This window comes from Balaenoptera musculus, chromosome 1, assembly GCF_009873245.2.
Source record: "Balaenoptera musculus isolate JJ_BM4_2016_0621 chromosome 1, mBalMus1.pri.v3, whole genome shotgun sequence".
NCBI classification, from domain to species: Eukaryota; Metazoa; Chordata; class Mammalia; order Artiodactyla; family Balaenopteridae; genus Balaenoptera; species Balaenoptera musculus.
The window spans coordinates 99,404,869-99,418,796 of NC_045785.1; the positions used below are offsets into that span (position 1 = coordinate 99,404,869).

Here is a 13,928-nt window from a genome sequence, read left to right on the forward strand (position 1 = left end):
CCTTTGCTTCTATACTAAATTGGGAGTTTTCTCACGCCTACATAATACAGTATTTGTTCCCAAAGGAACCTGTACTTCCTCGATCATATACTCAATACTTGTTTGTAAAGAGCACTTGTTCTGGTAATTATATATATTATTTGTTTTCCAGTTACACCATAAACTCTGGGAGTTACAGGGCTAGAACTTGTTCATTGCTGAATCCTAGCTCTCTCTGAATCCTAGTGCCTGGCAGCCAATAATAAATCAAGTCGCATCTCCCTAGTCCTCTAACAAAATGAGATTGGCCATGTAGGCATTTACAGGGACCTAAATCCTGCATCGGAATGCATATCATGAAGTGGATGTAAAATATAGTGGGAATGAAGGACGTAAGAAGTTGGGAAGTTATTATTCAAAATAACTGTTTTTTGGCATGAGATAATTCATATCTATATAATTTTAGAGAACGCACAGGAGCGCTGAACTCACTAAATGGGAGTCAAAAGACACATAGTCTCCACCCAACCATTAAAAAGTTTTCAGAACTAAGATGAGAAGTCACTTACCCTCTCCAACCTTAATTTACTAATCTATAAAATAAGGGAAACGGACTAGCTGGTCATTAACATCTTTTCCAGAGTTATATGCATTAATATTTAAAAGGTTAAAAATATGTCAACTATTGAAACACTGATCAGTTGGTTCATCCTATGGTGGCATGATCCTTTTTCCTTTTTAATCTGTTTAGGTATGCTATAGCCTATTACGTTAAGCTTACAACTAAACCTTTGAACCTATTCAGCTATAAAGATCTCAGGTAATGTTCCCCAGACCATTAACTTGCATTTTTAACAAGGATCACTGCAATCCAATGAAAGAACAGCATCTATCTAATCCCTGAATTACTGAAGTGCAACTTTTGTTTTAATACTTACCCAATACCTGTTTTAAGGGCTAGATGTCTTAAATTCTTTATTATATCTATGGCAATTTGAAGGCAAAATTATACCCTACGGTATAAAACTCGGATTTATAGGTATATTTAGTGCCTAACTAAAAAACTACACTAAAATACATACTCTCTGCATCACCTCACTGGTCTGGTAGTTGACATCAAAACTGCTTATTAATGGCTAATTCCTACTTACACTCTTTCAAACTCACAATTCAGAGTTCACCCTATCACGACATTCCTCTAGTAACTATACCCACATTTGTTTTATCAGGGCACTGAAGTGTACACATTTTATTTCGAAACCAGAATAATTTTTGAAAAAAAAATTTCAAAACTAGTTCTGACAAATAAAGTAGCTTGTCAACATTTTACTGTTATCAGTAGATGCCTAGTTTATAAGCAAACTGGAAACTCAACTAAAGTAGTAACGTTTGTTTTTTGGGGAGTAACGTTTGTTTTTTTGATTAATATTAATTACAAACTAGTTTTGGCAACTAACTGCTTGTCGCACCAAATAAGTCATGACAAATAAATGAAATGTTAAAACGCACGTGGAAAAAAAGGATGTATTTGGAACAAAAAGGGTGCATCAGACCAAGTGTAACGCTATGCTTCAGATTCCTCCCGACAGGGCCGCCTTAAAGCCCCAGAGCGAGGGCGCTGCGGCGGACGTTCTGCAGCTACAGGTTGAATGACAAAGAGTTACCGTCAGCACCACTCCGGGCGTCTGCCAGTTGCAACGTCCCCTCGTCAAAGTCCTCTCAGACACTGCAGTCACGCCTTGGCTGCGGGGACTGCAGCTCCCTCAGGCCACTACCGCCAAGTCGCCAGGTGGGACAAGGATTGGCTGGCCGAGGAGGTTGGGGCGGGCGTGCCACGAGTCCAAAATAACTCCCGCCCCGAGTCCCTACCCCGGGAGAAAGCCGCCAGCAGTCTCGAGGCACCACGTGAATCGGCCCCACGTCGATCCTTTCCCAGATCAAAAGCATCTCCGGAGCAGCCTACTTAAGACTAGAGGGGAAGCGACTTCCCCAAGGTCACCGACACCTCGACCCAACTCCTCGACCAGGCCGGTGGCCCGCACCTGACAACGGGGCTGCAGCTCTGCTGGGAGAAGCGCTGTCCCCAGCGCCTCAGGGTCTCCTTCACCAACGCTGCGCTCCGAGGCCACGTGGCTGCTGCGGCCAAGATGCCCCCGCCCGGCCGCCCCGCCCCCTCCCCCGGAGACCAAGCTCTCCGCTCCCCCGAGGCTCCCTCCGACCCAGCCGAGGAAGCAAGGGCACCGCGGGGTCCCGGCCGAGCGCGCGGCCGCCAGTTACCAACTAACCGTTATGCGCGGCTCGCGGCGCCGAGCGTGAACGTGACGCGGCGGCGCGGCTGGAGTCCCGCAGGGCCCAGGGTCCAGGTAGCGTCCTTCACCGGCTGCCTCGTCTGCTCGCCCGGGAACCCACGCGCCCGGGTAGTCACGTCGCAGCTCGCCAGCACTTTGTCGGGCAGGGACCGCGAGGCTGCCTTATAACTGGCCGGGGCCGGAGCATGCGCACAGGGGGCGGAGTCGGCCCTCCCGGCCGCCGCCCCCTCCCCCCTACACTTACACCCGAACCGCGGCTCGCGCCTCCACAGCTCTCAGGCGCGCGCCCGCTCACTCTCGCGCGCGCGCTGGCGCCCCCTCCCCGCCACGTGACCGGCGGCCCGGCAAGACCCGAAAGCTGCGCCCCGCTCTGCAACGCCGAGTGCGTTGCCGCACTGCTGTGAGGGACTCGCCCTTTCGGCCAGCCGTCGGAGGACCTCGGGGTGACCTCCTCGCATCTGGGACACCAACGTCGATCTCGCCCTCAGTCTCTGCCAGAGAAAAGGGGGAAACCGCTAAGGACGGATGGGGCGTGCCCCCCGGGGCCTGACTCAGGTGTGGGGGGAGATGGGCGCGCGGAAGAGCGGGGAAGTGACTGGAAGTGGGAGACTGGGCGGGGTTTGAGTGCACGCGGGTGCACCTCCGACCCGGGAAGAGGCCGAGGGCTAGAGGTTAAGAGCGTGGGCTGTGGGCTCGCTGCTTGAGTTCCGTGACCTCGGGGAAGTCGCTCAAACCCTCAGGGCCTGTTTCCTGCTCCCTAAAATGGCAACAGTAGTAGAAGCGACCTCAGAAGGGCTTTTGGTGGCTTTGATGAGAGAATTTATGGAACCTTCTTCCTACAGAGCCTGGTCTGTAGCATTTGGTGAATGGTGGGTATAAAGGCAGAAGTCGGGAGAGAAGAGCACGTCTGACGGTGGCGACACTGGTCCCAAGGGAGGGTCTGTGTGTCGGAAATATGAAGAAATGAGACTGCAGAGAGGCCAACTTTTTATGGATGCTGAGGATTTGGGACAAAGTATAATTATAGCTCACAGTTCTGAAGAGCCGATTGTATTCTTAGCAGTTCACCTGAACTATCCTCACAACCCTATGGTGTTGTTGAAGTGATCAAATTAAATAATCATGGAGTGCTTCTGATGTCTCAGAGGTATTTCTTTTGAGAAGTGCCAAGAATGTACGAATCAAGGCCCCTGCCTTACAAATTTTGGGGGAGGGTGAGTCAGGTAGAAATCCACCAACATTGCCAAGTACTTGGAGCCTGCCCTAACCCTGCCCTCCTCTCCTCCCCTCCCCCTCTCCTTACTTAATTCCCTCTACAACCCTGTCAGGTTGGCCTTCAGCTTTTTGTTTTGCAAGTGAGGAACCTAGATCGTGATGGAGTGAGGATTGAAGGATAAAATTCTGAACGCTTCCGTGTGCTTTCTTCCTCTGTCCCACTTTGCCTCTGTTTCACACAACAAAAAGCTTTCAGTAACAGTTCAGCACATTAGAAGACAGTATGGAATCTATAGCCAAGTACTGCTTATAAGCAGTAATCGCTTTTTACCTTTGATAAATGCAGAGAAGGAAGGCTCTTCAGGTGTTTCGGGTGGTCAGGATTTAGAACAGCAGTGCTTCAGGACTGTTAGGGTAGTAGCAGCATTCAGGGTAGATGGTAGGAGAGTTGAATTAGGGAGACAAACTAGGACTAGTTCAGAGGTGAACTATCAGGACCTGAACAATGGAATGTAATGGGAAGTAGTAGAATAAGATGATTCCCAGGAAACCTCAAAAGAAGGCTTATAGAGGAGCATAGTGTGGTAGATTCACGATATGGACCCAGGATCAGATCTGAATTCCAACTTTGATACTTGGCACTTAACTAGCTCTTTGTCCCTAAGCAAATCATTTTACCTCTCTGAGCCTCCCTCATTCTCTGCTCTGTAAAACAAGGACAGTACCTTCCTCATAGAGTTGTTATAATAAAGTCAGTATTTACTTTAGTGTCTGGCATATAGTAAGCACTAAATAAATGTATAACCATGGAAAACCATGAAATTGAATCCTAAAGATTAACTCTAAAGGTCCCTCACTTGGTCCTAACAGTGTAATCACAGGATCATACTTAGTGTTGTATTGTACTTTCGTATTCCTTTTCTTGAAACTGTCCACCAAAATTATATATACCTCAAGCCCCATAAAATTTGGATCTGCTCCTAGTAGGCTCTGTAGTGTTGTGAAAAGAACATAGGCTTTGGGATCAGACTTGTTCCCATAACTTATTATCCCTGTTACTTTAGGCAGTTAATTCACTGACCTATTCTGGCCTCAGTTTTCTTACCAGATAAGTTGAAGGTAATATCTACCAGCCTGAGCTGTTGTGAGTCAAATAAGATAGTATTCGCAAAAGCAGTGAAACTTGGAAAGTGCTCTACAAATGTTTATGAATTAATATTGGTATAATTTGTCCATAAAGTGTATAAGAGGCAAAGATCAGAAGCATCCCCAAGGTGGGACTTCCCTGGCTGTCCCTGGAGTGGTTAAGACTCCGCACTTATAATGCAGGGGACGCAGGTTTGATTCCTGGTTGGGAAGCGAAGGTCCCACATGCTGCGCTGCCAAAAAATAAATAAAGGAAACAAAGTAAAAGATAAAAAAAAGGAACTCCAGGGTTCTTAGCTGAAAAAGTAGAAACGGCGTGGGTGAGCTGGCAAAAATAATGAAATGACACAGGTAAAATTTTTGCTTTTCTGCCAGGTTTTCTTCCTGATTAATCCATGAGGCACTGAAGAGGTAAACTAGTAAGCATAAGATCAGAAATTTAGAGCTGAGGGGAGGTTGAAGCATAACCATCTAGCATAACCCCCTACATTTTACAGAAAGTGAAATTAAGGCCTAGGGAAGCTAAAAGACTTTTCTAAGGCCACCCATCTAATAAATGGCATGATCAGAAGAACCAGATCTCTAGGCTCCAGGTTCTTACAGTTCCAAGCAATCTTTAAGATAAAAGCATTTCATCATGGGGTCTTTCAAAATCAGAGAAGGTATGGTGCTCTCTAGTGGCTTTTGGCTTCATCACAAAATTTTCTAGGTACACTTTTCTATTTTAAAGGTTGATAGACTGTTTGCAAGCTTGTTAGTAAGTGAGCAGAACTGAAGATTTCAAGGTAAGAGTTATAACTTCAGAAATTCGTAACGAGATGAGACACGCAAATGCAAAATTTGAAAGTTCATAACAACTAGTTACTATTCAAGTTGAGAAAGTTACTCAATTGCTTTATCTGGAAAAGGAGAATAATAAAATTACCGTGTATTTTCTCTGGAATTCAACTGCGTACTTCATTTACATTCCCTCAGTTATTCCATCATTTCTGTGATGTAGGAAATAGCAGGAAAGGATTCTTTTAAAACACAATAATACTTAATAGATTAGGAACATTCCCCCATTTAACATTTATAGCAATTTAATTGGGAATGTGGAAAATGAAATTTTCAGAACACTCCATATGGGGAACAAGTAACAAGAATATTCCTTTTTGACCTATTTATCCTCTAATTCAATTTGTTTTCAGCCAAACTGCATAAGACTCTCTTTATGGCAGTCCAGTTCCCATACCCTTATTCCATTTAGTGGTCTTGATACGGCTTTTGTCTCCTGCTTCTTGTCTCTGCCAGCACAGGCTAGTTTTGGCCTATGCTGTTTGTAACCTACATCACTGTTTAGGACCTTTCCTAGCAAGCATTCCTTCTAGGCATGGTCCTACATATTTGCCAGCCTGTCTACTTCCTTGACCCTGGCTAACCCTGAGCTCGCCCCTTCCTTCTTTTTTTCCTCTCTCCTGTCTCTTCCTTTCTTCCTTCCTTCTTCCCTCCCTCCCTCCCTTCCTGTCTTTAGTATTCTAGGCAGGTGGGCTGAGGGTGGGGGAATAACAATAACAATAAATTGATGATGGCTAAGATTTAGGGAATACTTAGTATATGCCAGGCATCGATCTAAGCATTTTTTTGTTTGTTTTTTTAATATATTTTTCTTAACCATATTTGCTTATTTATTTATTTATTTTTATTTTTGGCTGTGTTGGGTCTTCGTTTCTGTGCGAGGGCTTTCTCCAGTTGCGGCAAGTGGGGGCCACTCTTCATCGCAATGCGCGGGCCTCTCACTATTGCGACCTCTCCTGTTGCGGACCACAGGCTCCAGACGCGCAGGCTCAGTAATTGTGGCTCACGGGCCTAGTTACTCCGCAGCATGTGGGATCCTCCCAGACCAGGGCTCGAACCCGTGTCCCCTGCATTGGCAGGCAGATTCTCAACCACTGCGCCACCAGGGAAGCCCCGATCCAAGCATTTTACACATATTAACTCATTGATTCCTCATAAAAATGCTATGGACTAGGTACTATTTTTTAAAATTATTTTTTAAAATATTTATTTGGCTGTGCCGGGTCTTAGTTGTGGCACGTGGGATATTTTAGTTGCGGCATGCGGGATCTTTAGTTACAGCATGCAAACTCTTAGTTGCGGCATGGGGGATCTAGTTCCCTGACCAGGGATCAAACCCGGGCCGCCTGCATTGGGAGTGCAGAATCTTAGCCACTGGACCACCAGGGAAGTCTCTGGACTAGGTACTAGTATAATCCCTATTTTACAGACAGAGTTACAGAGGTAACATACAGAGAGGTTAAGTAACTGGCCCAAAGTCACATAATCAGCATTGTCTGGAATTAACAGGAAGTAGTCATTATTTAGTTTTCAGTATAAATATATGAGTAGAAATTGTCATTTGTAACTGATAATACCATAGGAGACTAATCAATAGACTTTGAAGGCCATCCTAGGAAGACCATGTTCTAGGTTGCTTCTACCCCTGGTGAAGCTAAACAGTCATTACAAAAACTGTTGGCCAGGGCTTCCCTGGTGGCGCAGTGGTTAAGAATCCACCTGCCAATGCAGGGGACACAGGTTCGAGCCCTGGTTCAGGAAGATCCCACGTGCCGCGCAGCAACTAAGCCCGTGTGCCACAACTACTGAAGCTGCGCTCTAGAGCCCGCAAGCCACAACTACTGAGCCCACGTGCCACAACTACTGAAGTCCGTGCGCCTAGAGCCCATGCTCCACAACAAGAGAAGTCACCTCAATGAGACCGCGCATCACAACAAAGAGTAGCCCCCACTCGCCGCAACTAGAGAAAGCCTGCGTGCAGCAACGAAGACCCAGTGCAGCCAAAAAACAAAAAACAAAAAACAAAAAAACTGTTGGCCATGGAAGCTGCCTTTGAAACTAGAGAGTTCAAAAGGAACTACCCCCTGCTTATCTGAATCAGGGTAGTTGTGAACCTCTGGGCAGCTAAGTTGGGGTGGAGATGTTGGGATATCTTTTTCAACAGCTAAATTTTAAGATCACCTATATTCCAGGAAGTTCTGGGTGTCCTGGCACCCACATTCCACACTGAGATCTTTCAGCGTGAGAACTTGGACCTTATGGCCCTCACCCAACAGCAGCAACAGGCAGTTGGAACTCCTTGAACAGCTGTACCTGGTGTGACTCAGAAGAGGGGTGTATGCAGCAAAGGAAGCCTTTTAGCTCATAATGACTAACTTTATGTATCCACTTGCTTGGGGAGTCAGGCCTGGGTGTTCCAACTGGACCTTGATACTGCTGCACTGGTGTACAAGATGAGGCTTGGATAAAGCACAGAAATCAATCTGTGGTGACCTCTGAGAACGCTGAATCTGCCACAGTGCCCTGCACCATACAGCACCTGTGACACCTGTGCCCAGGTGAGGTCCAGGGCTGTCAACCTCACTTCTGAGCTGTGTACTAATAAAGTGAAGCCTCTCTCCACCCGCTTTCCTTTTGCACAAATCATGGGTTCAGATGTGACGCCTATTGTATTTTACCCTGACAGCCTTATTTTTTGTGGTCATAGAATAAGGCCATATCCCTCTGGGTAGGGTGTAAAGATTTCCCTAAATAAGGTAAATGTTCTCACCATCGATCATTCAAAGAAGAAGAGAATTCTCACACAGGAAAACTTGCAGCATGGAAGAGGCAAGATGGCACTTCTGGATTTACTTTCTTAGGGTCTGGACTTACAGGAGGTAAGAAATGTTGAGGGCCCTCCTCACTGATTCTGGGGAAATGGCCTCTGCCACAGAGCTGCCTAGTAGGAACCAGGCAAAGAGGTTTTCCTGGAGACCCAAAAATGAAGGTAAATATTCATGTTTTGTTAGTCTGCTTATTGATGCATCACTCTACTTATCCTTGAACTTAAGTCAAGTTTAATCTATCCATCTAGGCATCCAAGTTCACGTGTTTCAAATGAAGCACTTTCCCGTATAGCACTAACAGTACAAGTTTGCTCGACATTTCTGCATAATACATTATTCAATAATTCAGAAGAAAATAGAATTCTTTAAATTACTAACACTTTATATTTAATCAATATAAAGGGGAAAACAACGACAGGAAATTGTGTGGGGGTTAGAAAGTGAGGAACGGGTAGGCAGATGGGGAGTAGGGCAAACATATTGCAGCAGGCTAGTCTCTTCCAGATTGGTCTCTGCTGAAGGATTTAAGAAGCAGGCTAAAAGGGGAGTGCTCCTTCCTGGCCCCCCCATGGTGTCAGTGGTGATTTATGAAAGATCTTCAAGGAAAAGCTTAGTCTCAGAACAGAGGTCTTAGTAACAAGATTTGGCAGTTCCCTCCCTATGAGGAGATTCTCCTTCCATTACGACCTTTGGCAGATCAGGATTCAAGTTTGAGACCCTGTGGGTTGCCTTACATTTTCACCCACAGTTTTCTCCCATTCCAGGCCCATGGTTCCATTTTGGTCACCATGGCCACAGTAACTGAAATGGCCTGCTTCATCATTTGCAATGGACAGCCTCCAGCCCCAGACTCCAGACCAACTGCCTAAAGACAAGTTATTTTCTCCCTAGTGTCTCAAACTCATAGTCTCAGACTGAGGGCTTTAATTTTATCCTGCTTTGGGAGAGCCCTCTTTAAGTCTTCTAGGTCTACATAATGCCTCTTACTGTTTATCATTTCTAATCTAGTAGCAAAAAAGAAACTGGAATATCTTGTAGCAGGATATCCTTTATTCTATGATACCTACCTCCGGGATACCTGGTCTGTTCAGTGCCCCAAAACCAGAAGCGTAGTAACTCTTACCAAACTCAGAATATACCATTCTACTGCAGCTGTGGTGTTTTTTTTTTTCACCACTCCCTCATTGATTTGTCTCATGTATGCTTGCCATAGCCACATCACCAGGAGCCAGAATCTGGAGAAGTTACATGCCAACAACAACAGGAGGCACAAAGCCATAAGCTGCAAACAGGCAACAAACATCAGGGCAACCATCCATGTAGAAGATTAAGTATACCTTTCATGTTGCATCAAGCCAAAACAATAATAATGAAATAATGGGTTTTTTGCTCCTGTTTTCAATGAAAAGATAAATTAATCTTGGAGCCTTCCAACTTCATATGTATCCCCTCTGGTTTGCTAGTCATTTCATTTACCAACCCAGGTGAGACCACATCATGCATGAAACACAGCCCAAATATGCTTCAACCATAACGGGAATATATAATGCAGGCTATGTTGATTACCAAGCCCACTTACAGAATCCAATGGGATGAGTGAGGTATGGACACCAGGACTTACCGGAGGAGTTCCTTGTTGCTGCAACCATGCTTCTTAACAAAGACCTTCCACCAAGCATCTAGGAAAATCTCATCCCATTCCCCCAAACTTATAGGTATGTTATTAAGCTATTCTTAGGCTTAGTCATAAAGTGGGTATTTTTTAGCTTATAATTACTAAAAGGCTGAGATGTAAACCTAGGTCTCATAGCTTGTGCTCCTAAATGCTGGACGATTTTCATTTATCTAAAACTCTGAGGTCACAGGGAGGGATGGGGATGAGGAGGATAAGAGGCAGGAAATAGATGGCTGTTTTATAGTCCCAACCCTGAGCCTTAGCCTTTGTACATGCTGTTTCTTCAGAGAAAGCACTTCCTCCGTGTACCAGGTGAGCTGTATTCAGAATAACAACGGAGATGAAAGAGAAGCAGACAGACTAACTAGGGAGTAGTTTTAGTAATTCTATTATATAATTCAAACCTCTTTGTAATCCAGTTTAGCTGCCCCACTAATTAATGTGAATTAATAAGTTCCATAATTATCATATTTACTCACCAGGTTCTTTCTACATAATTACTGTTTACACTTTAATAAATTGCTTAGGAAGGCCACCTCCAAATCCAAATTAAATGTAATGTGTTTCATTTCCTATTTCCTGCCGGTGGGCACATGATTATTTTGGAAAAAGCTTTGGCTTGATAATTAAATTCCATATCTCGCTCTCTCTAAAACATTACATATTCATAAGCCTTGCCAATCCAAGGGAAGGGCTATGCTAGGCTGTTAGTGGATCTCCCGAAGTTTTAAGGACTTCAAGCAAAAATGGCTGCAGTCTTAGTACTTTAAAATTCAGGCATTCCAAACTTCTAATGTGTTGTCAGCTAACAAGAATGCAAAAGTCATAGAATTCAGAAAATATCTTAAGAGTATTAGATAGCCATATAAACATTTTATGATCTAATTTATACACTTTTCATATAGAAAGCTTTTCCTCAGGTCAGCAAAGCAAATTAAATTTCTCCTTTATTTTCACATGAGGGGAGAAAGCTGGGGAGAGAGAAGGAAAGGTTATGTTTTTAAGGTAGATTAAAAAGGCCTAATGCCCCAAGAATTTTCTATCTATGTATTGGAGGGACATTTAAATTCTTTGTTAGCATTTGGTATGACTTTCTGTCAACTTGGAAAGTTAACCTTTCTAGGACAGTCTGTACTAGAAATTGGGACTTCCTCTTCAAAAAGATTTTTGCTTGCTTCTTTTCAAAGAGATTGCAAGATAATTTTAACTCACTGAAGCACATTTTCCACCTCTTGATTATCCAATACAGCTATAGTACAGTTCCTTTTATCCCTCCTCCCTTTGTCTTTTAGACTGGAAGGTATCAAAAGGTAAAAGGTGTTCAGAAATGGAGGCAAACATAGATGAAGCCTAAAGACATTCCCACGTATCCAGGTCTCTAGCAGCCTTCCTCCTGGCCTCTTCCTCTTGGCATTCTATCCTTATCAGGAAAAAAAAAAAAATTTCTCTGTAGGCCCCCACTCAAGGACCTGACTTCCCTGGGAATTTTTTTTTTTTTTAAACAAATTAGATTTTTTTTTTTTTAAAGATCAAATTTATAGAGAGAATGTTTTGCTTATCTCTTTTAAATTTTATTTATTTTTTATTTATGGCTGTGTTGGGTCTTTGTTTCTGTGCGAGGGCTTTCTCTAGTTGTGGCAAGCGGGGGCCACTCTTCATCACGGTGCGCGGGCCTCTCACTATCGCGGCCTCTCTGGTTGCGGAGCACGGGCTCCAGACGCACAGGCTCAGTATAATTGTGGCTCACGGGCCGAGCCGCTCCGCGGCATGTGGGATCTTCCGGGACCAGGGCTCGAACCCGTGTCCCCTGCATTGGCAGGCGGATTCTCAACCACTGCGCCACCAGGGAAGCCCCTCCCTGGGAATTTTTATTCCTATATTCAAAATACATATGGAGTTTCATTCAGTTAAGTTTTATGACATGGGGACTTCCCTGGTGGCACAGTGGTTAAGAATCTGCCTGCCAATGCAGGGGACATGGGTTCGAGACCTGGCCCAGGAAGATCCCGCATGCTGCGGAGCAACTAAGCCCGTGTGCCACAACTACTGAGCCTGTGCTCTAGAGCCCACAAGCCACAACTACTGAGCCCGCACGCCACAACTACTGAAGCCCGTGCGCCTAGAGCCCATGCTCCACAACAAGAGAAGCCACCACAATGAGAAGCCCGCACATCACAACCAAGAGTAGCCCCCGCTCGCCACAACTAGAGAAAGCCCGTGCGTAGCAACGAAGACCCAATGCAGCCAAAAGTTTAAAAATTAATAAATAAATAAATTTATATTTTAAAAAAAGACTAGATAGATGCTAGTTAAAAAAAAAAGTTTTATGACATGAAAATTGTTGAAAAGCAATAAATTATTACTGTGTATTTTCTGTTTATTTTAAATATCAGTGATCTCTGTTTTAAACTTGTTTGAGAAAGAATAGGCTATGCAGGACATGGAAGCAACCTAAGTACCCATAGACAGATGAATGGATAAAGAAGATGTGGCACATATATACAATGGAATATTACTCAGCCATAAAAAGAAACGAAATTGAGTTATTTGTAGTGAGGTGGATGGACCTAGAGTTTGTCATACAGAGTGAAGTAAGAAAGAGAAAAACAAATACCGTATGCTAACACATATATATGGAATCTAAAAAAAGAAAATAATGGTTCTGAAGAACCTAGGGGCAAGACGGGAATAAAGACGCAGACCTCGTAGAGAATGGACTTGAGGACACGGGGAGGGGGAAGGGTAAGCTGGGACAAAGTGAGAGAGTGGTAGTGTATATATGGACATATAAACACTACCAAATGTAAAATAGATAGCTAGTGAGAAGCAGTTGCGTAGCACAGGGAGATCAGCTCGGTGCTTTGTGACCAGCTAGAAGGGTGGGATAGGGAGGGTGGGAGGGAGACGCAAGAGGGAAGAGATATGGGGATATATGTATATGTATAACTGATTCACTTTGTTATAAAGCAGAAACTAACACACCATTGTAAAGCAATTGTACTCCGAAAAAAATGTTAAAAAAAAAAAAGAATAGGCTATGAACTTCTCTCATCCTTTGATGCAGGACTCCAGCTGAACTAGCAAAGGACATTACCTCAAAGAAACTTAAATATTTTTTTCTTTAACAATTTAACTTTCTATCTTTTCTCCTTCCCAATGTATCGCTCTAAACTTCTTACAAACAAGGACTGTTTCTTCTCCTGGTATCATACAGTTTGCTTTATATAAACCTACGTATATGCTAATACAACTTGGTTGATTATTTCAAAGTGGTGTCAGCATAATAATGATGGTAAATAACAACTAACATTTATATAGCACAGCTTCTGTGTCAGGCACTGTTGTAAGCATTTTGTGTGGAGTTGCTTAATGTAAAGCCACTTTTATCTGATTGTCTTTACTTTTCTGGCAAAACGCTTTAAAGATCTGTGCTGCAGTAAATTCCACAATTCAGCCTTCACCTCCCCAACAAGAATAACTAGAATTCCAGTGTCGTCTCTTTATTATTTTGACTCCAATAAACTATCACTTTTTAGATTCATGCTTGCCCTCAAGACTTGACCTGAGGACACAGCTGGTAGTTGGTTTGCTTATCTTAGTATAGAAAACAGCAAACAAAGCCTCAAGTAACTTTGCTCTTGGTATAAATCCTTGATTAGCTTCACTGAAGTAAAAGATGCAGTAAAAATGTTGATTTGAAGTTTGCTTGCTCCACCTTTCATAATTATTCGGAAAAATATTGGCCAGGTCAGCAAATATATGCCATATATATATATATATATATATATATATATATATATATATATATATATATATATGTGTGTGTGTGTGAAAGTTCCTTATCCCTTGTAATGTAATAAAGAGTAATGGATTGGTTCAATTTAGTATCTAACAAAATGACTAGTTTTTTCTTCCAATTCAGACTTTATTTCTCTTCTT

The 13,928-nt window shown here is 43.6% G+C and overlaps 1 protein-coding gene across 1 annotated transcript in view; it reads right to left on the bottom strand.

The window, feature by feature from the left end:
* The window catches only part of LOC118893107 (monocarboxylate transporter 1), a 37,491-nt gene extending 35,066 nt beyond the window's left edge, over positions 1-2,425 (bottom strand). Inside the window, exon 1 of the mRNA XM_036848321.1 lies at positions 2,265-2,425. The gene's annotated coding sequence lies outside the window, so the exon portion shown is untranslated. The remainder of the gene's footprint in view (positions 1-2,264) is intronic.
* Positions 2,426-13,928: the final 11,503 nt, after the last annotated feature.